This window comes from Macaca thibetana, chromosome 7 (assembly GCF_024542745.1).
Source record: "Macaca thibetana thibetana isolate TM-01 chromosome 7, ASM2454274v1, whole genome shotgun sequence".
NCBI lineage: Eukaryota > Metazoa > Chordata > Mammalia > Primates > Cercopithecidae > Macaca > Macaca thibetana.
Genome location: NC_065584.1, coordinates 129,301,877 through 129,329,029, shown reverse-complemented (window position 1 = coordinate 129,329,029; position 27,153 = coordinate 129,301,877). Strand labels below are relative to the sequence as shown.

Below are 27,153 nucleotides of genomic sequence, written 5' to 3'. Positions count from 1 at the left end.
TGTCACAAAGTAAGTGATAAATGATCATCAAACTAGTACTTTGAAAACTCAAATTGGGGCCAGGCATGGTGGTCTCAGCACTTTAGAGGCCAAGGTAGGAAGATCTCTGGAGGCTAGGAGTTCAAGATCAGCCTGGGCAACGTAGCAAGAACCCAGTCTTTACTTAAAAAATTAAGTTCAATAAAAAACTCAAAGCTGGGCACAGCAGCTCACACCTGTAATCCCAGAACTTTGGGAGGCCAAGGTGGGTGGATTACTTGAGGTCAGCAGTTTGAGAGCAGCCTGGCCAACATGGTGAAACCCTGTCTCTGGTAAAAATACAAAAATGAGCTGGGCATGGTGGCACGTGCCTGTAGTCCCAGCTACTCAGGAGGCTGAGGCAGGTGAATTGCTTGAACCCAGGAGGTAGAGGTTGCAGTGAGCCGAGATTGCACCATTGCACTCCAGCCTGGGCGACAGAGCGAAACTCTGTCTTAAAAAACAACAAGAACAACAACAACAACGAAAAACAAAAACACGCAAACAAACAAAAAACAAAAAAACCCCACAAAACTCAAATTAGGGCTATCTAGTGTGGGGAAACTAGATAGAGTTAGGGAGCTTTTTACCTCCTAAGACACAAAAAGTTCATGACAGCTCCATTTTTACCCTAACAGGTTGGAAGAGATAGAAATCTATGAATAGCTGAAGGCAGAATGTGTTTATCCAATACAATAACATAGTTGAAACCTGGAACAAAAACTTTTTAAAAGTTTGCTTAGGCCGGGTGCGGTGGCTCATGCCTGTAATCCCAGCACTTTGGGAGGCTGATGGGGGCGGACCATGAGGTCAGGAGATTGAGACCATGGTGAAACCCCGTCTCTACTAAAAAATACAAAAAATTAGCTGGGCGTGGTGACAGGCACCTGTAGTCCCAGCTGCTGTGCAGGCTGAGGCAGGAGAATGCTGTGAACCCGGAAGGTGGAGCTTGCAGTGAGCCAAGATAGCGCCACTGGACTCCAGCCTGGGTGACAAAGCGAGACTCCATCTCAAAAAAAAAAAAAAAAAAAAAAAAGGTTTGCTTAACGGAAACAATGTTACTTGGAGTAGTTTTTTAGTTTTTTAATTTTTTCAGTAGATGGCATCAATATAATATCCCTCATTTCTTCCCAAGGAAATTTTTTCTCTCTTTAGGGGAGATATATGGTAGAAATGTTTATTATTTACTCTAGTATATCAATAATTATCTTAAGTGGACAAAATGCTTCAATTGAAACACCACAACTGGCAGTTAGGGTTTTAAAATAATTATATGCTGTTTATAAAAGACATTTAAAATTTAAGGATCTTAAAATGTTGAACGTAAAAGAATGGAAAATAGGGGCTGGACATGGTGGTTCACGCCTGTAATCTTGGCATTTTGGGAAGCCGAGGCGGGAGTATTGCTTGAGTGCAGGAGTTCTAGACAGGCCTGAGCAACATAGGGAGACCCCATTTCTACAAAAGTTTTTTAAAGTATCTATGTGTGGTGGCGTGCACCCGTGGTCCCAGCTACCCAGGAAGTTGAAGTGGGAGGATTGCCTTGAGCTGGGATGTTGAGGCTGCAGGGAGCCATGTTTGTGCCACTGTACTCTAGCCTGGGCAACAAAGCGAGACCATCAAAAAAGAAAGAGAGAAAGAGAGAAAAAAGAAAGACAGAAAGAAAGGAAGGAAGGAAGGAAGGAAGGAAAGGAGGGAGGGAGGGAGGGAGGGAAAGAAAGGAAGAAAGAAAGAGAAAGAGAGAGAGAGAGAGAGAAAGAAAGAAAGAAAGAAAGAAAGAAAGAAAAAGAAAAAGAAAGAAAGAAAGGAAATCGAAAAAAAAATCACCAAAAAACCCCAAAGAAAATAGAAGGAAGGAAATAATATGGAATTATAGTAGAGAAGGAGAAATTAATAAAATAGGAAACAAACTTACAATAGAAATGATCAACAAATCAAGAAGTTGAGTTTTGAAGACTAAAAGAAATTTATAAATTTCTGACAGGACTGGCCAAAAAAAGGAAAGAAGGCACAGATATTATCAAAAATAAAAAGAGGAATACATCTAAGATTCTAGAGACATTTAAAAAATTAGAGGAAATTATGACCAAATTAATGCCAATAAATTTGAACATTTACACGAGCTATTTAAATTTCTAGGAAATATATCTTACTAAAACTGCCACAAAAAAGGAAATCTGAACAGTCGTATAACTGTGAAAAATCACGATTTTATAATATGAAAAATCGTCCTACAACCCCACTAATTACTAGTTTTTGTCATCTTAGTGAGCTATGTAACCTGTTTCCACATCTGAGAAATGAAGATAGTAACATAATGCCATAGTAATATTGGAGGATTAAATGAGAAAATGCCTGTAAAAGTGCATTGCACAGGGCCTAGCGTTTGCCACATGATCAATGCATGCTTGCCTTTTTTAGTTTCCTTTACAGCTATGGTGTATCACTGAGTGCAGAATGTGTGTGTCCTTCAGGCTGTCTCATGTGCATGCTCTGAAAGGTAAAGGGGCCTGCTCTTTGTTCTGAAGTAAAACTGCTCAGGGCATTAGGTGGATCTGAAATTTAAAAATAAAATTGAAAGTAAATCAATCTTTTCCTTAAATCAGATTGTCTCTGCTTTTGTTTTGCACACCTGCCTCAATATCAGTCTTGGAATTTTTTCCTGCTGTTGTGGGTGCAATTTCTGAGATATGTACAGAACCACCCTACTCCAGGCCTTGGATCCTGACCTTAGTGGCTTGGAAAAGGCTGTCACTTAGAATTTACATTCCAGTTCTCACTATCACTGTCTCCATTCTTCTTGCATCTCCCCCACTGGGGTGATTTCCCAGCCTGCTATTAGATTTCCTGTTTGTATGGTTCCCCTGATCTCCAGAGCATGTAGTACTCACTAGCCAGAATATTCCCCTTGTCTTCTGTGTTACATAAAGTTATTTCCAGCGTATCTGATCTCTTCTCATCCTTTCTCTGTCACTTGGGGGCTTTGCTCAATCTGGTTGTGTCACAATCTTTAGGAGATTCCCTCTTTCTTGATCAGAGAGCCCTTCATTCCTCCATTCCTTGCCTCTGCAACCATGAGGGTGTGACACAGATGAAGGTGTGACACAGATGAAGGTGTGACACAGATCTCATCTCTTCCTGGAATTCCCAATCTCAAGAGCTTTTCTTCATGGTGTTGCTGACTTAAATGAGGGTGCCTGCCAACTGTGGGGCCCTCACCCACTTAATGAGGTTTGTTTCCTTGTGAGGTTTATTTCCTTGTCACGGTGTTGTGATGTATTTCACGTTGCTCTTATCTTTAAAACTGGGTTCATTTCCTTGTCCTAGTTAGGCTCCTCACCATACCTACTCTGTATTGTGTTTCTTCCTCATTTGTCAGACTTTTTTTTTTTTTTGAGACGAGTCTTGCTCTGTCGCCAGGCTGGAGTGCAGTGGCACGATCTTGGCTCACTGCAACCTCCGCCTCCTGGGGTTCAAGCGATTCTCCTGCCTCTGCCTCCTGAGTAGCTGGGACTGCAGGTGCGCACCACCATGCCTGGATAATTTTTATATTTTTAGTAGAGATGGGGTTTCACCATGTTGGCCAGGATGGTCTCGGTCGCTTGACCTCATGATCTGCCCATCTCGGCCTCCCAAAGTGCTGGGATTACAGGCACAAGCCACCACACCCACCCCTTTTGTCAGATTTTAAAAACCTGTTTCTTTCCCTCTCTCCATTCCCACCTGTTCAAATCCTGTCCTTCTTTCGGACATCATCTCAAAGGATATCTCTGAATGAAACTTCTTTGGCAACCCCCTCTTCTTGCCCCCTCTCCCCACAGGACTCTATTCCACGTAGAGCACTTAGGTTACTCAACCTCAAATTAAAATTATTTGTGTATACCTGCCAAAGGCCCTTACTACATTGTTGGGTACTTGAAGGCAAGGATTATTTCTTACTAATCTTTGCAGCTCCCACAGCACCAGCACAATGCCTGGAATATGGGAGTTACTCAGGAACTATTTGATGAATTGAATTCATACGTGTAAGAATCCAGAAGATAAAGGAAAGTATTTCCTTCAGTTTCAGACTGGGACCCACCAGTGTCCTGATGGGTTTCACTGCTTGTTAGGAAGCAGGTTGTACGGACCTGGAGGTGCCAGATAAAACCAAGGCTTCCATAACACACATTCATCAACCCCGTTAGGGTTGTCTCATTCATTCATTTATGCATTCATTCAACAGACATTTGTTGATGACTGAGTGCTAAACTCACAGCTTTTTTTTTCTTTTCCTGTAAAGTGAGATAACAGGGAGTGGGACCCTTCCATTAAGGCATTTATAATCTGGTTGGAGACTTGGAAATATAAACAACTGACTGTAAGGCAAAGTGAAGTCAGTGCTAGAATAACATACAGGTCAAATTCTCTGAGAGTGCTAGTCCTTGGTTTCTGCAGAGCAGAAAAGAGGGACATTGGAAAAAATCAGGATGGTTCAGAAGAACCATGTTTTGTTCTGGTGGACTCATAGCATCACCATGATGACAATAACAAGGTCCCCGAAAGGGGGACATCCTGTCGTTTCCAGCAACAACATAGATGAATCTGGAGGTCTTTATGCTAAGTCAAATAAGCCAGGCACAGAAACATAAATACCACATGCTCTCACTTATATGTGGAATCTAATAAAGTTGAACTCATGGAAGTAGAAAGTAGAACAATGGTTAACAGAGGCTTAGGGGAAGATGGGGAGGGAGAGAATGGGGAATTGTTGATTAAAGGGTACAAAATTTCAGATAGACAGGAGGAACGGGGTTTGAGATCCATTGCACGTGAGGGTGACTATAGTCAATGGTAATATATATTTCAAAATAGCTAAGAGTAAATTTCAAATGTCTCACTATAAAAATAATAGGTAAGTGAAGTGATGGATATGTTAATCAGCTTGATTTCATCATGCCACATTGGATACATATATTAAAACATCACATTGTACCCCATAAATATATGCAACAATGATTTGTTAAAAAAAAAAAAAAAAGTAGCCGGGCATGGTGGCTCACACCTTTACAGGTTCCCAGCACTTTGGGTGGCCCAGGCAGGAGGATTGCTTGAGGCCAGCCTGGGCAACATATTTTATTGACTTATTAAAAAAAAAATATATCCCCCTGAGCTTTTCTGGCCCACCTCTCATCAAATCCCTGGCACCGTCTCTGCATTTGATGAGAGTGCGAGGTAGAGTGGGTAGGAGCAGGCAAGTCAAGTTGCTGTAGACTTGTGCTGTCTAATATCGCAAAATGCAGCTAGCGGGCACTTGAAATGTGGCCAGTGTGAACTGAGATGTATTAAGTGTGAAATACACCCTGGACTGTGAAGACGTGGCACAAAAACAGAATCATTTTTATTTTTATTTTATGAGACAGAGTCTTACTCCGTCACCCAGGCTGGAGTACAGTGGCATCATCTCTGCTCACTGCAACCTCATGCCTCTCAGGTTCAAGTGATTCTCGTGCCTTAGCCTCCCGAGCAGCTGGAATTACAGGCATCTGCCACCATGCCCAACTAATTTTTGTATTGTATTTGTATTTATTTAATTTATTTTTATTTTTTGTTTTAATTTTGTATTTTTAGTAGAGGTGGTGTTTTGCCATGTTGGTCAGGCTGGTCTCAAACTCCTGACTTCAAGTGATCTGCCCGCCTCGGCCTCCCAAAGTGCTGGGATTGCAGGCGTGAGCCACCGTGCCCAGCCAAAAACAGAATAATTTTCATGTTGATTACATGTTAAAATAATATTTAGGATATATTGTTTTAAATAAAATATATTGTTGAAATTAATTTCACCTCTTTTTTTTTTTTTTTTTTTTTTTTTACTTTTTTAATGTGGCTACTAGACCATTTAAAAAGTTACGTACACCCTGGACAATGTAAGGTGTAGACCCTCATCTCTACAAAAAAAATAAATAATTAGTTGAGTGTGGTGATGCATCCTTGTAGTCCCAGCTGCACGGGAGGCTGAGGGAAGAGGATCACTTGAGCCCATGGGTTCAAAGTTGCAATGAGCTATGATTGTACCACTGCATTCCAGCTTGGGTGACAGAGCGAGACTCTGATACTAAAAAAAAGAAATCAATAAATAAAACTGTACATGGCCCACATACAGTTGGCCCTTCATATCTCTGGGTTCTGCATCTGTGGATTCAACCAACTGTGGATCAAATATATCTGGGAAAAAAATCATAATACAACAATAAAAATAAATTTTAAAAATATAAGAAGGATTTACATAGCAATTACATTGTCTTAGGTATTATAAGTAATCTAGAGATGATTTAAAATATACGGTAGGATGTGTGTAGGTTATAAGCACATACTACACCATTTGATATAAGGGACTTGAGCATCGTGGATTTTGGTAGCTGTTTTGGAGGTGTCCTGAAACCAATCCTCTGCATATCCCAAGAGACCTCTGTACTTCTGTTGGACAGTGTTGTTCTAAAGTCTGTTCCCCAGGCTCAGGTACTCTAGGAAATTTGGAAAACCCTTGGGGGAAACAGATAGATCTTGATACTGAGCCGGGACCCAGTCCCACTGGTATTTACCAGTCCTGACCTGGATCCAAACTCCCAGGGACTTTGGGAGTGCTATAGGCATCACTTGGGTCTAGGCTATGGCAGAGTCAGGTCACAGATAGGAAACTTGGTTCTCTCCATTCTGTGTTTCTCTGTGACTCAGGCCACAAGGACAAATGTGACAGGGTGTTGGTTTGTTTTTTGTGTTTCTTTCAAGCAGCTGCCTTGAAGACACAGATAGCTTCGGGACGGCAATGATAAGGAGCCGGTCTAGTAGCGTCTTCCATAATAGCAACTAAGCTTTTGATCATTAATCAGTTAGCATACTGCTTGCCTAGGTGACTTATTATATACAGAAAAAGGTGGCAAGGTGACGACTGAAACAAGATGCTACGCCCAAGAATGCAACTCTAGATTCTGGAAAAGGGAAATAAACAGATTCTCCTCTAGAGCCTCTGGAAGGAGCTTGGCTTTGCAGACACTTGGATTTTGGCTCAGTGACACTGATTTCAGACTTCTGACATCCAGAACTGTGAGAGAATGAATGTGTATTGTTTTTAGCCACCAAGTTTGTGGTAATTTATAACAGCAGCCATAGGAAATGAGTACAGCCAGGCACTATTCTAAAGAATTCCCTTGTATTGGTTCATCCAACTCTCACCTCTTCCCATCTCCTCATTGATGGTGGGGAGGTGTATCCAGGGATCATACTTACTAATCTGCCATCCTCACTAGGCTTCACCACACACCACACCCTGTACTCACATGTGCAGAACCTTACTGACCCACTTCATTCTAGGCCAGGGAGAGGCCCGAAGAGCCTCAAGCCTCAGCTTTCTCCCAAACCCATAACCAATCCCATGACCCCGTAACCCAGGGTCCAGAGTGCAAGAAGTTGCAACAAGGTAAAAATAAGTATCTTTTCACTGACTTGTTTTATAAATCTGGATTTTTATATTAGGTTAGAATGAAGGTGGCACCTTCCTCCATCTCAAAGGCCAGCAGCATAGCATCTGCTTTCCATCATCACATTGCTGCCCTCCTCAGTAAAACCCTTCCTAGATTACTCCGTCTATCTCCCTCTTATAAGGACATTTGTGATTACATTTAGATCCACCCAGGTGATCCAAGATAATTTCCCCATCTCAAGATACTTAATAACATCTGCAAAGACCCCTTTTCGATATAAGGTAACACAGATTCTAGGGATTAGCACCTAGATATCTTTGGGGGCCATTATTTAGCTGCCACACTGGTATAAAGTAAATGCTTAAGAAATTAGCTATTATTATCACTGTGCTAAGTACTTTTTAGGTGCTAATTAATCCTCACTACAACACTAGGAAGCAGAGACTGTGGGTATCCTATCTTACAGAGAAGAAAGAGGCTTAGAGAGCTTAAGCAGTTGCCTAAAATCAGAGGGCAAGTGGCAGAGCCCATGCTCTTCGCCTCCATACAGGCTGATTTGGGGAGCACACCTATGACTGCACTTGTGGTAAGGCTAACTCTCACCCTACTTTTCCATTTGAATCATTTGAGTTGTTGTATGTATTCTTGGAGTAGGGGTGGTCCTTCCCCATAGAGTGTCATCTCTTTCAGGACAAGGAGTCTGTCTGTCATGCACTTTCTCTTGTGGTTTGGTGCTCTGCACATACTGAAAACAAAATTAATGGTGTTGATTTAACTGCCAAAGCTGGAGCACATAAGCATCATTAAGTGCAAAGAATACTGATCAAACAGAACAACAAAGAATATTGATGAAACAGAACCAGCTCTACCTCCTTACTTGCCAACCCCTAGAGACTGACATGGTGAGAGGGGTGAGTTGAAAAGGAAGAAGTTTAGTTTTACCTTCTAAAGGTCAGCCTGTCTGTTGGTCTGGTAGAGATGGAGATTACAACAACCCTTCAGGAAAACATTACATTTTATTCCATGAAAAATAAACAGCGTTTCGTTCATGCGGTACGTACTAGTCTTTCCGACATGATGGACTGTGGTTAAACTCAGCATATCCTGGGAATGGGTAGGAGATGGACATCATTCAGTAGGAGAAAGCGAAACTGGGAAATGAACTGTGGAGAAAGAGATCTCCACAGGATCAATGACAAGTATTCTGAATGACCATGGGAAAAAGGGTAGTGTGGAGGAAAAGGGAGGCAGTGGAAGTGATTGAAGTTCAGACTGCATTCTGGGAGGTGAAAGAAGCAAAGAAGGGCGCAGCACTAAGGAAGGAGAAGAGAAGGAGTTTTAGTTATATAAGATTTTCTCTGAAAAATGAAAGATACCAGAAGTGGCCATATTAAAAACCATCTCCTAATGGACCTGCTTTACTTCAGGAGGGATAAGTGCTAGCATTTGCTAAGTCTGAGAAATCATCATCGCAGTCTTGTCGTTGATGAATCATGTAGTGGCCACCGCAGAAACCTGAATCACCAAAGCTTCCTTTCCTCACCTCATTGCCATATAAACTGACTAGACTGGGATGGGAGAAAAAGATGGAGGCTTACAAATATCCTCTCCAGCATCACCCAGGCACTAAGGGCGGTGAGGTGGCCAAGGTCCCAGTCCTAGGGCTTTTAGATTTCCACTGATACCGCTCTAGGGGATTTGATGGATGCGCTTGTTGGCTCATCATGTCATCCCCTTTCCATAGGCACATCTGTAAAAATGTCACCAGAAGGTGGCCCAGTGAGCATGAAACCTCAGGGGTGGGGTGGGGGGAAAGCTCCATGGTTCTAATGGCTGATGTGGCTGATGCCACCCTGTTTCAGTGGCCTGATGCCTCCATGTCTGTTGTTAGGGTGTCCCTACTGTGGGGATTGGCACATTGTTTTCTTCCTATGTTATTATGCAACTGATTTGGTTTAGACTTAATCTAATCCAGTGCAGTCCAGTTCCTATTTTCCAAAGAAGACAATATACCCAGGCCATTTAAATTTGATCTGGGTGTTGCTGAGACGAGTACACACCCACAAATAATCCAACAATCTCTTTGGCTGTGTCATGTCTGCGGTGTCTAACCTCATCCTTTTTATTTGTGTCCCATTGATTTTATTCTAAGTTTTAGGGATACTTTGGGGTGTCATCCCAACATATTCCCTGTATAAATACTGTGTCTTTAATTCCACAAATGAACATTACAGAGAGTTAGTGTTATTCTTATTTTACCTCTGAAAAAAACTGACACTAACAGGTTTGGTAACTTGTCCAAAATCACATAGCCTGTAAATTCTAAGAACTGTGATTCTGGCTAGGCACAGTGGCTCACGCCTGTAATCCCAGCACTTTGGGAGGCCGAGGCAGGCAGATCGTGAGGTCAGGAGATGGAGACCATCCTGGCTAACACAGTGAAACCCCGTCTGTACTAAAAATACAAAAAAAATTAGCCGGGCATGGTGGCGAGCGCCTGTAGTCCCAGCTACTCAGGAGGCTAAGGCAGGAGAATGGCGTGAACCCAGAAGATGGAGCTTGCAGTGAGCCCAGATTGCTCCACTGCACTCCAGCCTGGGCAATAGAGGGAGACTCCGTCTAAAAAAAAAAAAAAAAAAAAAAAAAAAAAAGGATTATGATTCCATCCCTGATCAGTCCGATTTTAAAGTTCAGTCTTTTCCTACATAATGCTGAAGTGACTGGGAAAAGTCAAGCTTCTAACTTGATAATTCAACTGGGAATTTACAATTATGGTCTGTGATGATGACATCTTGTATCATATACAACAGTGGTTTAAACCTGACTGCACATCAGATCATGTTATTGAGCTTTTAAAAACTATACATGCTTGGCCGGGCATGGTGGCTCACACCTGTAATCCCAGCACTTTGGGAGTCCAGGGCAGATCACCTGAGGTCGGGAGTTCAAGACCAGCCTGACCAACATGGAGAAACCCTGTCTCTACTACAAAATACAAAAAATTAGCTGGGCGTGGTGATACATGCCTGTAATCCCCGCTACTTGGGAGGCTGAGGCAGGAGAATCACTTGAACCTGGGAGCCAGAGGTTGTGGTGAACCAAGATCGTGCCATTGCACTCCAGCCTGGGTAACAAGAGTGAAACTCCATCTCAAAAAACAAACAAACAAACAAAAAACCTATACATGCTTTGAATGTATTAATACAGTTAGATTTGCTAATATTTTGTTCAGAATGTTTGCATCTATATTGATGAGAGAGATCAGTCTGTAATTTTCCTTTCTCGTAATATCCTTGTCTGTTTTGGATATCAAGGTTATGCTGGCCTCATAAAACAAGTTATAAAGTGTTCTCTTCTCTTTTTTGTGTATATATATGTATATTTTTGGTAGTGACAGGGTTTCACCTTGTTGCCCAGGCTGGTCTTGAACTCCTGGGTTCAAGGGATCCACCAGCCTTGGCCTCCCAAAGTGCTGGGATTATAGGAATGAGCTACTGCACCTGGCTCTTCTCTTCTTTTTTATTTTCTTGTATTTAGACAATGTTATCTGTACTATTTCTATAGTTTATACCTCACAAATATTTTCATTTTGGCCTAATACATGGTCAATTTTTGTGAATTATCCACAGATAATTTTAAAAAGAGTGTATTCTCTTTCTTGAGTAGCAAGTTTTATCTGATATTAATTTTGCTATTTAGCCCTTCTCTGTCATTTTGGCTTCTACTATAGTGCTTCCATTTTTTCTTGTACATCCTGTGATTTTATGTTTTAATTAATATTCATATTGGTGCTAAGTTATTTGGTGCTGAGGTATTCATAACATTGTAACTTGTGAACTGCATTTTTTTATCATTATAGATTATTTATTTGTGCCCCTTAATACTTGTTTGTCCCGATGTTAGCCTTGCCTGATGTTAAAATTATAACCATTGCAGTTGTTTCCAAGATGGCTGAATAGGAACAGCTCCAGTCTGCAGCTCCCAGCGAGACTGACACAGAAGATGGATGATTTCTGCATTTCCAACTGAGGTACTTGGTTGGACAGTGAGTGCAGCCCACAGAGGGCAAGCAGAAGCAGAGTGGGGCATCGCCTTACCCCGTAAGCACAAGGGGTTGGGGGATTTCCCTTTCCTAGCCAAGGGAAGCCATGACAGACTGTACCTGGAGGAACAAGTACACTCCCACCAAAATACTGCGTTTTCCCCACAGTCTTAGCAACCAACTGACCAGGAAATTCCCTCCCGTGCCTGGCTCTGCAGGTCCCATGCCCACAGAGCATTGCTCACTGCTAGCGCAGCAGTCTGAGATGGACCTGTGAGGCTGCAGCCTGGTGGGGAGGGGGACATCTGCCATTGCTGAGGCTTAAGTAGGTAAACAAAGCGGCCAGGAAGCTGGGACTGGGTGGAGCCCACCGCAGCTCAGCAAGGCCAACTGTCTCTCTAGACTCTACCTCTGTGGGCAGGGCATAGCTGTACAAAAGGCAGCAGACAACTTCTGCAGACTTAAATGTCCGTGTCTGACAGCTCTGAAGAGAGCAGTGGTCCTCCCAGCACAGTGTTCGAGCTCTGAGAACAGACAGACTGCCTCCTCAAGTGGGTCTCTGACCCCTGTGTAGCCGGACTGGGAGGCACCTCCAGTAGGGGCCGACTGAAACCTCATACAGGTGGGTGCCCCTCTGGGACAAAGCTTCCAGAGGAAGGATCAGGCATCAATAGCTGTTCTGCAATATTCACTGTTCTGCGGCTTCCGCTGTTGATACCCAGGCAAACAGTGTCTGCAGTGGACCTCCAGCAAACTCCAACAGACCTGCAGCTGAGGGGCCTGTTAGAAGGAAAACTAACAAACAGAAAGGAATAACATCAACATCAACAAAAAGGACGTGCACACCAAATCCCCATCTGTAGGTCACCAACTTCAAAGACCAAAGGTAGATAAAACCACAAAGATGGGGAGAAACCAGAAAAGCAGAAAATTTCAAAAACCAGAGCGCCTCTTCTCCTCCAAAGGATCGCAGCTCCTCGCCAGCAATGGAACAAAACTGGATGGACAATAAGTTTGATGAGTTGACATAAGTAGGCTTCAGAAGGTTGGTAAAAGCAAACTTCTCCAGCTAAAGGAGGATGTTCTAACCCATCGCAAGGAAGCTAAAAACCTTGAAAAAAGGTTAGATGAATGGCTAACTAGAATAAACAGTGTAGAGAAGACCTGAAATGACCTGATGGAGCTGAAAACCACAGCACGAGAACTTCATGATGCATGCACAAGATTCAATAGCTGATTCGATCAAGTGGAAGGAAGAATATTAGTGATTGAAGATCAAATTAATGAAACAAAACGAGAAGACATGATTAGAGAAAAAAGAGTGAAAATAAATGAATGAAGCCTCCAAGAAATATGGGACTATGTGAAAAGATCAAATCTGCATTTGATTGTGACCTGAAAGTACCTGAAAGTGACGGGGAGAATGGAACCACGTTAGAAAACACTCCTCAGGATATTATCCAGGAGAACTTCCCCAAGCTTCCCCAACAGGCCAACATTCAAATCCAGGAAATATAGAGAACACAACAAAGATACTCCTCGAGAAGAGCAACCCCAAAACACACAATTGTCAGATTCACCAAGGTTGAAATGAAGGAAAAAATATTAAGGGCAGCCAGAGAGAAAGGTAGGGTTACTCACAAAGGGAAGCCCATCAAACTAACACCAGATCTCTCAGCAGAAACTCTACAAGCCAGAAGAGAGTGGGGTCCAATATTCAGCATTCTTAAAGAAAATAATTCTCAACCCAGAATGTCATATTCAACTAAACTAAGCTTCATAAGTGAAAGAGAAATAAAATCCTTTACAGACAAGCAAATGCTTTTGTCACCACAGGGCCTGCCTTAGAAGAGCTCCTGAAGGAACCACTAACCATGGAAAAGAACAACCAGTACCAGCCACTGCAAAAACATGCCAAATTTTAAAGATGCTAGGAAGAAACTGCATCGATTAATGGGAAAAATAACCAGCTAAAATCATAATGAAAGGATCAAATTCACACATAACAATATTAACCTTAAATGTAAAGGGATAAATGCCCCAATTAAAAGACACGGACTGACAAATTGGATAGACTCAAGACCCATCAGTGTACTGTATTCAGGAAACCAATCTCACATGCAGAGAGACACATAGGCTCAAAATAAAGGGATGGAGGAAGATCTACCAAGCAAAGGGAAAGCAAAAAAAAGCAGGGCTTGCAATCCTAGTCTCTGATAAAACAGATTTTGAACCAACAAAGATCAAAAGAGACAAAAAAGGCCATTACATAATGGTAAAGGAATAAATTCAACAAGAGGAGCTAACTATCCTAAATATATATGCACCCAATACAGGAGCACCCAGTTTCATAAAGCAAGTCCTTAGAGACTTACAAAGAGACTTAGACTCCCATACAATAATAATGGGAGACTTTAACACCCCACTGTCAACATTAGACAGATCAACGAGACAGAAGGCCAACAAGGATATCCAGGACTTGAACTCAGCTCTGCACCAAGCAGACCTAATAGACATCTACAGAACTCTCCACCCCAAATCAACAGAGTATACATTCTTCTCAGCACCACATCACACTTATTCCAAAATTGACCATATAGTTGGAAGTAAAACACTCCTCAGCAAATGTAAAAGAACAGAAATCACAACAAACTGTCTCTCAGACCACAGTGCAAACAAACTAGAACTCAGGATTAAGAAACTCACTCAAAACTGCAAAACTACATGGAAACTGAACAACCTGCTCCTGAATGACTACTGGGTAAATAACAAAATGAAGGCAGAAATAAAGATGTTCTTTGAAACCAGTGAGAACAAAGACACAATGTACCAGAATCTCTGGGACACGTTTAAAGCAGTGTGTAGAGGGAAATTTATAGCACTAAATGCCCACAAGAGAAAGCAGGAAAGATCTAAAATCAGCACCCTATCACCACAACTGAAAGAACTAGAGAAGCAAGAGCAAACAAATTCAAAAGCTAGCAGAAGGCAAGAAATAACTAAGATCAGAGCAGAACTGAAGGAGATAGAGACACAAAACCCTTCAAAAAAATCAATGAATCCAGGAGCTGGTTTTTTGAAAAGATCAACAAAATAGATAGACCGCTAGCAAGACTAATAAAGAAAAGAGAGAATAATCAATAGACGCAATAAAAAATGATAAAGGGGATATCACCACCGATCCCACAGAAATACAAACTACCATCGGAGAATACTATAGCACCTCTACGCAAATAAACTAGAAAATCTAGAAGAAATGGATAAGTTCTTGTTCACACTCACCCTCCCAAGACTAAACCAGGAAGAAGTTGAATCTCTTAATAGACCAATAACAGGTTCTGAAATTGAGGCAATAATTCATAGCCTATCAACCAAAAAAAAAAAGTCCAGGACCAGACGGATTCACAGCTGAATTCTACCAGAGGTACAAAGAGGAGCTGGTACCATTCCTTCTGAAACTATTCCCAATAATAGAAAAAGAGGGAATCCTCCCTAACTCATTTTTTGAGGCCACCATCATCCCGATACCAAAGCCTGGCAGAGACAACAAAAAAAGAGAAATTTAGACCAATATCCCTGATGAACATTGATGCAAAAATCCTCAGTAAAATACTGGCAAACAGAATCCAGAAGCACATCAAAAAGCTTATCCACCACTATCAACTCAGCTTCATCCCTGGGATGCAAGGCTGATTCGACATAAGCAAATTAATAAACATAATCCATCACATAAACAGAACCAACGACAAAAACCACATGATTATCTCAATAGATGCAGAAAAGTCCTTCGACAAAATTCAACAGCCCTTCATGCTAAAAACTCTCAATAAACTAGGTATTGATGGAATGTATCTCAAAATATTAAGAGCTAGTTATGACAGCCCACAGCCAATATCATACTGAATGGCCAAAAACTGGAAGCATTCCCTTTGAAAACCAGCACAAGACAAGAATGCCCTCTCTCACCACTCCTACTCAACATAGTGTTGGAAGACGGGCCAGGGCAATCGGGCAAGAGAAGGAAATAAAGGTATTCAATTAGGAAAAGAGGAAGTCAAATTGTCCCTGTTTGTAGATGACATGAATGTATATTTAGAAAACTCCATAATCTCAGCCCAAAATCTCCTTAAGCTGATAAGCAACTTCAGCAAAGTCTCAGGATACAAAATCAATGTGCAAAAATCACAAGCATTCCTATACGCCAATAACAGAAAAACAGAGAGCCAAATCATGAGTGAACTCCCATTCACAATTGCTACAAAGAGAATAAAATACCTAGGAATCCAGGTTCACAAGGGATGTGAAGGACCTTTTCAAGGAGAACTACAAACTACTGCTCAATGAAATAAAAGAGGACACAAACAAATGGAAGAATATTCCATGCTCATAGATAGGAAGAATCAATATCATGAAAATGGCCATGCTGCCCAAAGTAATTTATAGATTCAATGCCATCCCCATCAAGCTACCAATGACTTTCTTCACAGAATTGGAAAAAACTACTTTAAAATTCATATGGAACTAAAAAAGAGCCCACATAGCCACGATAATCCTAAGCAAAAAGAACAAAGCACAAGGCATCACACCACCTGACTTCAAACTATACTACAAGGCTACAGTAACCAAAACAGCATGGTACTGGTACTAAAACAGATATAAAGACCAATGGAACAGAACAGTGGCCTCTGAAGTAATACTACACATCTACAACCATCTGATCTTTGACAAACCTGACAAAAACAAGCAATGGGGAAAGGATTCCCTATTTAATAAATGGTGCTGGGAAAACTAGCTAGCCATATGTAGAAAGCTGAAACTGGATTCCTTCCTTACACCATATACAAAAATTAACTCAAAATGGATTAAATACTTAAATATAAGACCTAAAACCATAAAAACTCTAGAAGAAAACCTAGGCAGTACCATTCAGGACATAGACATGGGCAAGGACTTCATGACTAAAACACCAAAAGCAATGGCAGCAAAAGCCAAAATAGACAAATGGGATCTAATTAAACTAAAGAACTTCTGCATGGCAAAAGAAACTACCATCAGAGTGAAAAGGCAACCTACAGGATGGGAGAAAATTTTTGCAATCTACCCATCTGACAAAGGGCTAATATCCAGAATCTACAAAGAACTTAAACAAATTTACAAGAAAAAAAACAACCCCATTAAAAAGTGGGCAAAGGATATGAACAGATACTTCTCAAAAGAAGACATTTATGCAGCCAACAGACACATGAAAAAAATACTCATTGTCACTGGTCATCAGAGAAATGCAAATCAAAACCACAATGAGATACCATCTCTCACCAGTTAGAATGGCGATCATTAACAAGTCAGGAAACAACAGATACTGGAGAGGATATGGAGAAATAGGAATGCTTTTACAATGTTGGTGGGAGTGTAAATTAGTTCAACCTTTGTGGAGGGAGTGTAAATTAGTTCAACCTTTGTGGAAGACAGCGTGGCGATTCCTCAAGGATCTAGAACTAGAAATACCATTTGACCCAGTGATCTGCTTACTGGGTATGTACCCAAAGGATTATAAATCATGCTACTATAAAGACATATGCTCATGTATATTTATTGTGGCACTATTCACAATAGGAAAGACTTGGAAGCAACCCAAATGTCCATCAATGATAGACTGGATTAAGAAAATGTGGCACATATACACCGTGGAATATTATGCAGCCATAAAAAAGGATGAGTTCATGTCCTTTGCAGGGACGTGGATGAAGCTGGAAACCATCATTCCCAGCAAACTATCACAAGGACAGAAAACCAAACACCTCATATTCTCACTCATAGGTGGGAGTTGAACAATGAGAATTCATGGACACAGGGCAGGGAACATCACACACTGGGGCCTGTCGGGGAGTGGGGGTCTGGGGGAGGGATAGCCTTAGGAAAAACACCTAATGTAAATGGCGAGTTGATGAGTGCAACAAACCAACATGGCACATGTATACCTATGTAACAAACCTGCACGTTGTGCACATGTACCCTAGAATTTAAAGTGTAATAGAAAATAAAAAGGAAGAAAGAGAAAAAAACAAAAACAAAAAAAATTATAACCATTGCTTTCTTCTAATTTACATTTGTAAAGATTTCTGTTTGATGTTGTTTTGGATCCCTTGTATACAGCATACAGTTGGATTTTGCTTTATGATTTAATCCAAATTTATTTTATTTTATTTGACTTTCAGTTTTTTTTTTTTTTTTTTTTTTTTTTTTTTGAGACGGAGTCTCGCTCTGCTGCCCAGGCTGGAGTGCAGTGGCTGGATCTCAGCTCACTGCAAGCTCCGCCTCCCGGGATTACGCCATTCTCCTGCCTCAGCCTCCCCAGTAGCTAGGACTACAGGCGCCTGCCACCTCGCCCGGCTAGTTTTTTGTATTTTTCAGTAGAGACGGGGTTTCACCATGTTAGCCAGGATGGTCTCGATCTCCCGACCTCGTGATCCGCCCGTCTCGGCCTCCCAAAGTGCTGGGATTACAGGCTTGAGCCACCGCGCCCGGCCTATTTTTAAAATAAAAAATAGTGATGGGGTCTCACTATGTTGCCCAGGGTGGTCATGAACTCCTGGGCTCAAATGATCCTCCTGCCTAAGCCTCTCAAAGTGCTAGGATTACAGGTGTGAGTCACCACGCCTGGCTGAAATTTCTTTTATTTTAATACATTAGCTTAGCACATTTATATTTATCAAATTGACATTCTTGGTCTTAATTATTAATATAATATATATAATTTTATATGATGCCTTCTATTATTTCATAGATTCCTAAAAATTCTGATGCTGTGGTATTTGATTTTATTTTTTCTGAAAATCTGGAAAGGTTATATTTTTGTTTTAGTGATTGTCTTTGTAATTTATACACTTAATCTTCCTCTTTTAGGCATTATCTATCAATCCCCTAATATAACTAAATAATGAAATTAGAGTATTTTCTCATCTTCTCCCTATCTTGCTCTTGATGACCTCTCTTTTTGCCATAGTTTCCCCATTTATTTCTTGGTTGGTGTAAGTTCATCTTCTAGCAGTTTCCTCAAGGAAGGCTCATGGAAACAATATTTCTTGAGATCTTGCCATGCTTAGAAATGTCTCACTGTGCCTTTTTATATAAACAGACAGAGATAAACACAACAGAATATCTCAAGAATTGACTTAGAAGTATGCCATGTGAGGAATGTCAGAATAACCTGCATTATAGCTGAAATAAACTTTAAATTGATATTCCTTTTTACCTTCCGCCCTTTTCTCTCTCTCTCTCTCTCTCTCTCTCTCTCTCTCTCTATCCACTGATTGCAGCCTCTGCCTCCCAGGTTCAAGCGATTCTCCTGCCTCAGCCATCCAAGTAGCTGGGATTACAGGCATGTGCTACCACACCTGACTAATTTTTGTATTTCTGTATTCATTTATTTATTTTTTTGTAGAGACAGGGTTTCACTATGCTGCCCAGGCTGGTCTTGAACTCCTGAGCTCAAGCGATCTGCCTGCTTTGGCCTCTCAAAGTGCTGGGATTATAGGCATGAGCCACCATGCCCCTTTTTTAGTTTCTTATCCAGCTGCTCCCATATCAGACCTCATCTTTTAAAATTTTATTTTTTGTTTACCTCCCTCCATTCATTCACATGCTCATTTGAGAAGACTTAAGTTCTCCCAGCTTTGGACAATAACTGCTTTTAGAAACTGTAAGGTTTCAAGAGAACAGTTGCCCAAGACTCAGAATTGTTTTAAAAATGGAGCATGTGTATTATGTGGCCAGTGTCTTCACTCTAACTTGGTTATAAGACTAAAACCATTCTTCACTGCTCTAACATGCTGAATAAATTATCTGACGGGGAGGGGGTATTTATCTCTGTTTATATACGTTATATGAGTTGTCTTGAGGCTGTGTGACTTATCTAAGTGGAATATTGAATATCCATTGAAATGGATTTGTTAAGTCTTTTACATTATTAATGAGCATTTAAATGCAACAGGTATCATTTCAGGTGACTTAACATGAATGAATAAAAGTCAGTGCTATTCGATTATTTTTTGCTTGAAAAAAAAAATAGACTTTGTACCTCAGAGTGAACTCCTCACCTTACAGAAGTATACTTTTCCAGCTTTTGCCTTAAGGTCTTCAGCCATAGGCCTCCTCACTACCTTTCTTCTTGCACCCTGGCATTTCCTACAATGTAAAACACTGGAGGATCTATGTGAACCCCTGGGTTGGGTCACTGCCAGGCTCTAGTTGCCGTTGTTGTTTTTGTTGTTTTGTGCCACTCTCCCCTTGTTCACTGGGATTCTGCCACACTGCTGACTTTTCATGATGGTCTCTCCCTCTTGGACTCCACGTTTGTGGTTCCTTCCGCCTGGAACATACTGTCTCCCTCCCTAGACTTACGGCTGTCAAAACTCAAAACTCTCAAGTACAGCTTTAGCTATCACTCCCTCAGGGCAAACTTCCCTTGCTTTCGAGCTAGACTAGATTCCTCTGCTACACACTTTCATGGTTTTCTTTTCTTTTCCTTCATAGCCCTTACCATAATTGTGTTTCAGTCATTACTTCTACGATTATCTGCTTAATGGCTTCTCCTCCCCTAAGGGGGAGATTGTGTCTGTCTTATTCATTGTATCCCCGGCACCTTGTACCAGCATGTCATAGACACTTATTACATAGTTGCTGAATAACTGGATGAATGATTCCATCCCAATATGGCTCCCACTCCCATCTGCACCTCAGTCTGTGAAAGCCTCAGGCACTCCACTCCAACCCACCCATAAGAGCAGCCATGTAAGCAGCGCTCAGCAAAGCCATAGGGGTAGGGCTGTCTGAGGCACTGGGAGCCCATCCCTCAAACCAGTGTGCCCAGAATGCGGGACATGGAGTCAAAGTGTATTTTGGAGCTTTAAGATTTAATGTCTGCCTGTCTGCCCTACTGGGTTTCAGACTTGCATGGGCCTGTGACCTTTCTTTGGCCAATTTCTCCTTTGGGGAATGAAAATGTTTACCTAATGCCTGTACAACCATTGCATCTGAGAATTAAATAACTTGTTTTTGATTTTACAGGCTCATAGCTGGAAGGAATTTGCGCTGAGTCTCAGATGAGACTTTGGACTTCAGACTTTTAAGCTGATGTTGGGACAAGTTAAGGCTTTTGGGACTATTGGGGTAGAATGCATTTTGCATGTGAGAAGGACATGAGTTTGGGGGGAAAGGGGCAGAATGTTATAGTTTGGATGTTTGTCTCCCCAAGCCTCATGTTGGAATTTGATCCCAATGTTGGAAGTGGGGCCTAATGGGAAATATTTGGGTCAGGGAGGGTGACCTCTCATGAATGGATTAATGCCCTCCTGGGTGGGTTGGTGGGGCAGGTAAAGGGACGGAGTTCTCACTCTATTATGCTGGTTGTTATTTTCCAGGAAACCTGGTTGGTAAAAAGAGCCTAACACCTCCCTGCTCTCTCTTGCTTCCTCTCTCACCACGTGATCTCAGCACATGCTCACTCTCCTTCCCCCTTCCCTTCTGCCGATAGTGGAGGCAACCTGCAGCCCCTCGGCAGAAGCTGAGCAGATGCTGGCACCATGCTTATTGTATAGCCTGCAGAACCATGAGCCATATAAACCTCTTCCCTTTATAAATTACCCAGCCTCAGATATTCCTTTACAGCAACATAAAATAGACAAAGACACCATCTCAAACTTGGCCTACCCAAAATTACACGTTTGATATTTTCCCCAAATGTGCTCCTCAACAAATCTCAGCTGAGAGTATCTTCATCCATCCAGTTAGTCATGCCAAAAATCTGGGAGTCAGCCTTTCTGCTATCTTCTCCTCAACTCCCATAAGCTAACCCTTTACCAAGTTCCATGGATCCTACCTCCAAAATAAATCTTGGATCTGTCTACTTCACTCTACCTTCACTTCCACCATTTATCCAAGTCCAAATCACTATTCTCAGCTGGCATATAGCAGAAACTTCAACCGGTCTCCTTGCTTCCATTCTTCCTGTGCCACCAGCACTGCCACCACTACCAAAGAGCCTCTCTCCTTGGATAGTTCTAGACTAAAATTCCTGCTCTCTGACTGTCTTTTCCTAACTCTTCTTAGTGCTTTCTTCAGGTTTGTTAATGGAAAGTATGTTAATGTTTCCTTAGGGTGGCGTCTATTAATCTCTTTTATTGAATATGGATTTTACTAGTTTAACTTTCATTGTCAACCTTATTTCCAAGTTCTTCAAGAAATTTTACGGTTTTTGGTTTTTCGTTGCTTCTTTCGTTTGTTGTGAATAGCTAGGTGTGAGTAACTGAACAGCTGATGAAGCAATGGAGAAAGCCATAGTCAGGATTTTATAACTGTTCTGACCTTTGGAACACCAAGGACGTATGGCATACTGATTTTTCTTGTTAATACACTATGTAATCCAGACCTGCAATAACCCAGTATCTGTGATAAGGGGAGACTAACCCATCACAGACACTGGGCTATTGTAGGTTATCCAGACCCAGTATCTGTGATACGTTAAAGTCTCCCCTAGATATATGACTCCACAGGATTAATTTTTAATTAATTATATTTTAAACTCCAAATAAGTTTTTTTCTTTTTCTTTTTTTTCCCCAGGAGAAAGCAGGAATGCACTTCCTCACTATCACAAATTATGCAGTCGAGTTTCCCGCATTTGGGGAAATCACAGGGGTAAGCGCACCTATGGAGTACAACAGATGAGCCTCGCCCTGGGAAAACCGCATTCCTGATCATGGCATCTCCCCTGCCAGGTAAGAATCCAAATAGGTTTTTACATAGAGATTTATCAACAACTTGTTAGTTGTATTCAGTGTTGAGAGTGTTTCAAAGTGCTGTGCTGTCTGGGAAAGTTAAGCAGAGGCCCAGAGACGCTGTGCCAAGCAGGCCACCAGCAAAGGCAAAGGCAAAGGCAGCATTTTACAACTTGATTTTTTTGTTTTTAAAATGTCAGTTTCTTAAGACTCCTTATAAATTCTTCTGCTCTGAAAAAACAGAATCCTTATCAATTCATCCTTTTACCTTCTCTATAAACAGCCCTAGTCATAGAATATATTTCTAAATTTGCCTTCCCCTCCTCCAAATCTCTGCTACCAGGCAACAACCTTCAAGACAACTTTAAAGTGTTACTGCTCAGGAGAAGACAAATACAACTCCAGTGTGGCCATTATGTCATTATTCCAGTGGCTTTTGCTTTGATTCTGTTTTGTTTTCATAATTTAAAGTCTGAGAAGTATCTACTTAAAGTGGCCCTCAGCTCTTAAGCTATTCCTGGGGTCTTCTCCTTCAGCTTCACCCGTTGGAAGGACATGCTTAGAAGACAGTGAGGAAACCCCACAAAGCAAAGAGGGTTAAACTGGATTTTAAATTCAGTGGGTAAGTGAAGGCAAGTACCTCATCTCTCCAAGCAAGACCTTCTTAGCTGCTAAGTGCAGAAGCTCCTGGAGGAACCAGTCATGCACAGCTAAGAGCTATGGGAAGTATCTAAAAGCAAAGGACCTGACTGATTCTATAAGTAATCCCTGCAAAAATCCATTCCACTGCCTTGTACATCTTGTAATGCTCCCCCACCCTCCATCTCCATCGCGCGCGCGCGCGCGCATACACACACACACACACACACACACACACACTTCCCTTTTTGTCATTATTGGAGCTCCAGAACTTGATCTGTCTTCATCATCAAATTTTTGGGGGGCTTCTATGCTGTATAGAACACTTTACCACATCCTGGTGAAGAAATGAGGCCTTGTCATCAGTGGGATTCCAGTGCATTTGGGGAAGGGGTGATTATTGGTGAAAGTACAGGCTGTGCCCTATCTGTTGGGCAGGTCAGGCGGAGACAACTTCAAGGGCTGGGGCAAAGTCTACTGGATTAGGTAAGAGGATTAGCAGTGTGTCTGTGAAATCACCATTGAAAAATCATAACTGAGACACTGAGAGATCTAACCTAAAATCTTGCTTCTAACCTCCAAGCTGTCCTTGTTCATTCCTGGGCATGGTCTGAACTAACTTCGGGGGGATCTTAGTTTTTAATTTATAGTTTAAAACAAAGATAGCAGTCCTTCTCCAAAACAAACCTCCTTCCTGCCTGGGGACTAGACTGCCTTTGTAGGACTAATGAATTAGCCACAAGAGTAGAAATTATGGTTTAGGAGTCATGCAGCTGGAGACTATAGGATTCTGACCCTCCCCAAATTGCTCCTGGGGATAACATCACTATTGTAAAATGAAATGTTAGTGGTTTAGATATTTTGCAGGCCCCGCACTTGATGGATCAGCTGGCACCACCCAGCTGGATAAACTGGCTCATCTGATTTTGGGGCCCCTCCCCAGGAACTGACTCAGCCCAAGAAGACAGCTTTGACCCCTTATGATTTCACCTCCGACCCAACCAATCAGCACTCCTGACTCCCATGGTGGGGTGTCTGTCTCCAGCTCCACCACTGGGTGTCTGGGCCTGTAGCCCTATCACTGGGTGTCTGTCTGTAGCCCTGTCACGGAGTGTCTGTAGCTGTAGCCCCATTATGGGCTATCTGATTTGGTGAATATTCTAGGTGCTGCCAACAGCCCCTTCCTTCTCCTATTTGTCAACCTCTCTGGAGGTGCTGCTATCTCTTGGTTGCCTTGCAGGGTGTCTGTCTGTAGCCCCATCATAGGGTGTCTGTCTTTAGCCCCATCACGAGATGTCTACTGGTGGGGTGTCCAATTGGATGGAGAATAGGGGACTTGTTTGGAGGAATACTCTTGGTTTGTGACTGGGTCTGGAATCTGTGTCTCAAAGGCCTTCTGTCTTGTCTTTGTTGTGTGTGTGTTTGTATATGTTGAGGGGATCTCTGAGGGAATTGCTGATGGAAGTCCAGCAGGCCTAACTTGGAGAACTTTCCATAAGTCAGGTTACATCTGGTGAGCCCTGAAGAAAGCTCAACAGGCCTGACGTGGGGTGACTGTTCACTCTTCATCTTGCCCAGAGACCACCCATTTAATTACCGGTTGGAGGACGTCCCTCTCCACTTGGAGTGGATGAAAGACTATAGGAACCAACATGAGAAAGTTTGGTCCTTGCCAGATCAATGTTGGGTGCTGAATGAGGTGACTAGTGTCTGTTTTGTTATGTGTATTTTGCTTCGGCTGGGATGGAAAATATTCAGTTCCCCATGCACCCCATCAGGTAGCATTTTGCGAAAGTGAGAGGCTTTTTTGCCTATGGTTCCATAAAACAGAAATGGATTATTTTCTTTGGTAACAGGGTTTGGTCCCCACAGCTATGGCACAGTAAGCAGGGTCATCAAAAGCTGCTCTATTTTTCTGGAAGCTTCAGAGAAAGGGAACACAGAAACCTGGTATGCTGGTAAAAAGGGTAAGAATTTCTTACCAGTCAAGTTTCTGCTCTCTCTCTCTCTCTCTCTCTCCCCCCCTGTGTGTGTGTGTGTGTCTTTGTGTATAAATGATAAACATCTCTGTCTCCTCTGCAAGGGTTTGATTAATAGAAGAAAGAATTTGTGAGACTAGTCTTAGGTTGAAGCAAATCTGGTGTACTTTGTGCTAAGAATTTGTCTTTCTGTGCTATTCTGTAATGGAGAGAAGGGTATCACAGAATAGGTTGTGGTATAGGACTCCTGTAAGCCCACTTTTCAAGCCAGCCTGGCAGGCTGCTGAGTTACAAACTTTGCTGTGTGTCCCTGAAACCAATACCAGATGGAATTGCTCTGTCTGGTTTTGTGTCCTTTAGAGCTCAACTTTGTGACCATGTGGGGATACTTTCTCTTTGTCTCTGCCATCCAGAGGACAGGAATTTGGGGGTTCATGTCATAGTTAACCCTAAAAGTTATCTTGAGCAGTTAAAAGCCTTTGCAAGCTCAAAATTGGCTGCTCTAGGCATCTTCTAGGAAGAGCAATAGAAATTGCTCAATGCTGTAACTCAGTAGCTAAGGCCTTGTCTTTTGACAATGGCAGCTCGGGTTCAATTCTTGGCTTAGAGAATGAGTCTTTTCTGGTTTATTTGTGTAACTTTTTGACCCTTATTGATTCTTTTTCCCCTGTGGACCACTTTTGATTTCTCGTCTTGAGTTTTCCTTTGAACTACCTTGGGAAGATTCTAAATCTTGTTAAAAAAAAAAAAAAAAAAAAAAAAAAAAAGAAAGAAAGAAACTGCTTACTATCTCTTTGAATCACCTTATGCATGCATTGTAACCTTATTTAAAACATTAATTTCACATGGGAAGTTACCTGTGCTAAAGTTCAAAAGCATGGAATATTGACTATCTGTCCTGGCTACAGTCTAGTAATTAGATATTTTAAAAATAATTTTTAAAGAGCTGTATGGTTAAAGTCAGTTTCATTAAAAGCAAATATCCAAACTGTACATATATTTAAAATACCTTTACGTTGTTTTTTTCTCTTTTTGGATCTTATTTTTCTAAAGAGAAAAAGGTTTTTTTCTTCTCAGTCAACTGAATTGTTTTTCTCCACTTTTGTCTTCTCGACACTCTTGATGCCCACATGAGAGAACCTAAGATAAATTCTAACACCTGGGACTCTTAGGGAAAAACAGAGGAGGTGCCACAGAACCCATTCTGGGAAAAACCTATGTTTTTCTTATGGGACCCTAGGAATTGAAAAAGAATAGATCCCTCTCAAAATCTAAGGCTGTATTCTGCTTTACATTACATCACCTGACATTTTTTACTTTGGCGGGTACCAAAAATTACTTTGCATTATTGGAGAGCTTTTAGTCTTGGTGTGTAATAACCAAGTAGGAAATACACTTTAAGGGATAGCTAATGGCAGTTAAGAGGGATGCTTGGCTCTTGGATTTTTGGATTAGAGAAGCATTCTCTTGGCCACCTGGAAGATATGGAAACATCCCCACCCGCAACTGAGAGGAGACTCCTATGGGGGATTGGCTGATTTCAAAATGGGCTGATTGGCTTTGGGTTGCTTTGCAATGACACGCATGGTAGAAGCATTGCACTAACTTCTCCCATAGTATTTCCTTCTTTTGGGGGAATCCATGATGCAGTATACAAATTGGCACCCTTAATTTTGGGGATATGTTTTTGCCTTCCAGGCATGCCTTCTTATTAGGCCCTAGAAATGGCATGCTTTCCTGGTGCTATTCCTCCAAGGGTGCCACCTTGAAGCCAGTAATCCAATTAAGAAACTGGTAAATGAAAAATCTTACAACTACCAGTCCTGCTGTCTGTCTGTCTATGTATATGTGTTGTATGCATGATGTTTGTATAAAGGAGCGCAGACTAATTGGCTTAGAAAAAGAGCACTTAAATGAAATATTTTGTCAGAAAAATAGAAACTTTTTAATGCCTTTTTGTTCACATGATTTCTGTGATCTTTTGGAAATAAAGACAGTTTTAAAGATTATAGATAAAATAAAAAATGTCTTCACAATTTAGATTTTGGTCTAAATTAGGTCAGATGTTAGGTTTGCTAAATGCTTTAAGGTCATAAACTGTTTCTTTGACTTTTGAAAATTGTTAGACTTACCTACTTTGGAGCTATTAGAAATTCTAGCTAAGGCCTGGGGACATGTGGAATTAGCCATGCCCCCTAGCTATGCTGGGGTCAGACCTTATCTGCACTTCTGTCTGATGTCCTAG

General features: G+C 41.6%; 1 long non-coding RNA gene and 1 other non-coding gene across 3 annotated transcripts in view; one reads left to right on the top strand and one right to left on the bottom strand.

The window, feature by feature from the left end:
- LOC126957941 (uncharacterized) overlaps positions 1–22,944 on the top strand; it is a 48,399-nt gene extending 25,455 nt beyond the window's left edge. The window contains exons 5-7 of one of the 2 annotated variants that reach the window (XR_007727019.1): positions 11,412–11,505; positions 22,136–22,290; positions 22,827–22,944. This is a non-coding gene — a long non-coding RNA (uncharacterized LOC126957941). The remainder of the gene's footprint in view (positions 1–11,411; positions 11,506–22,135; positions 22,291–22,826) is intronic. The other variant, XR_007727020.1, reaches the window with a different exon arrangement.
- Positions 22,133–22,298, bottom strand: LOC126960280 (U1 spliceosomal RNA). The gene has a single exon (XR_007727846.1). It is a non-coding gene; the product is annotated as a U1 spliceosomal RNA (small nuclear RNA).
- Positions 22,945–27,153: the final 4,209 nt, after the last annotated feature.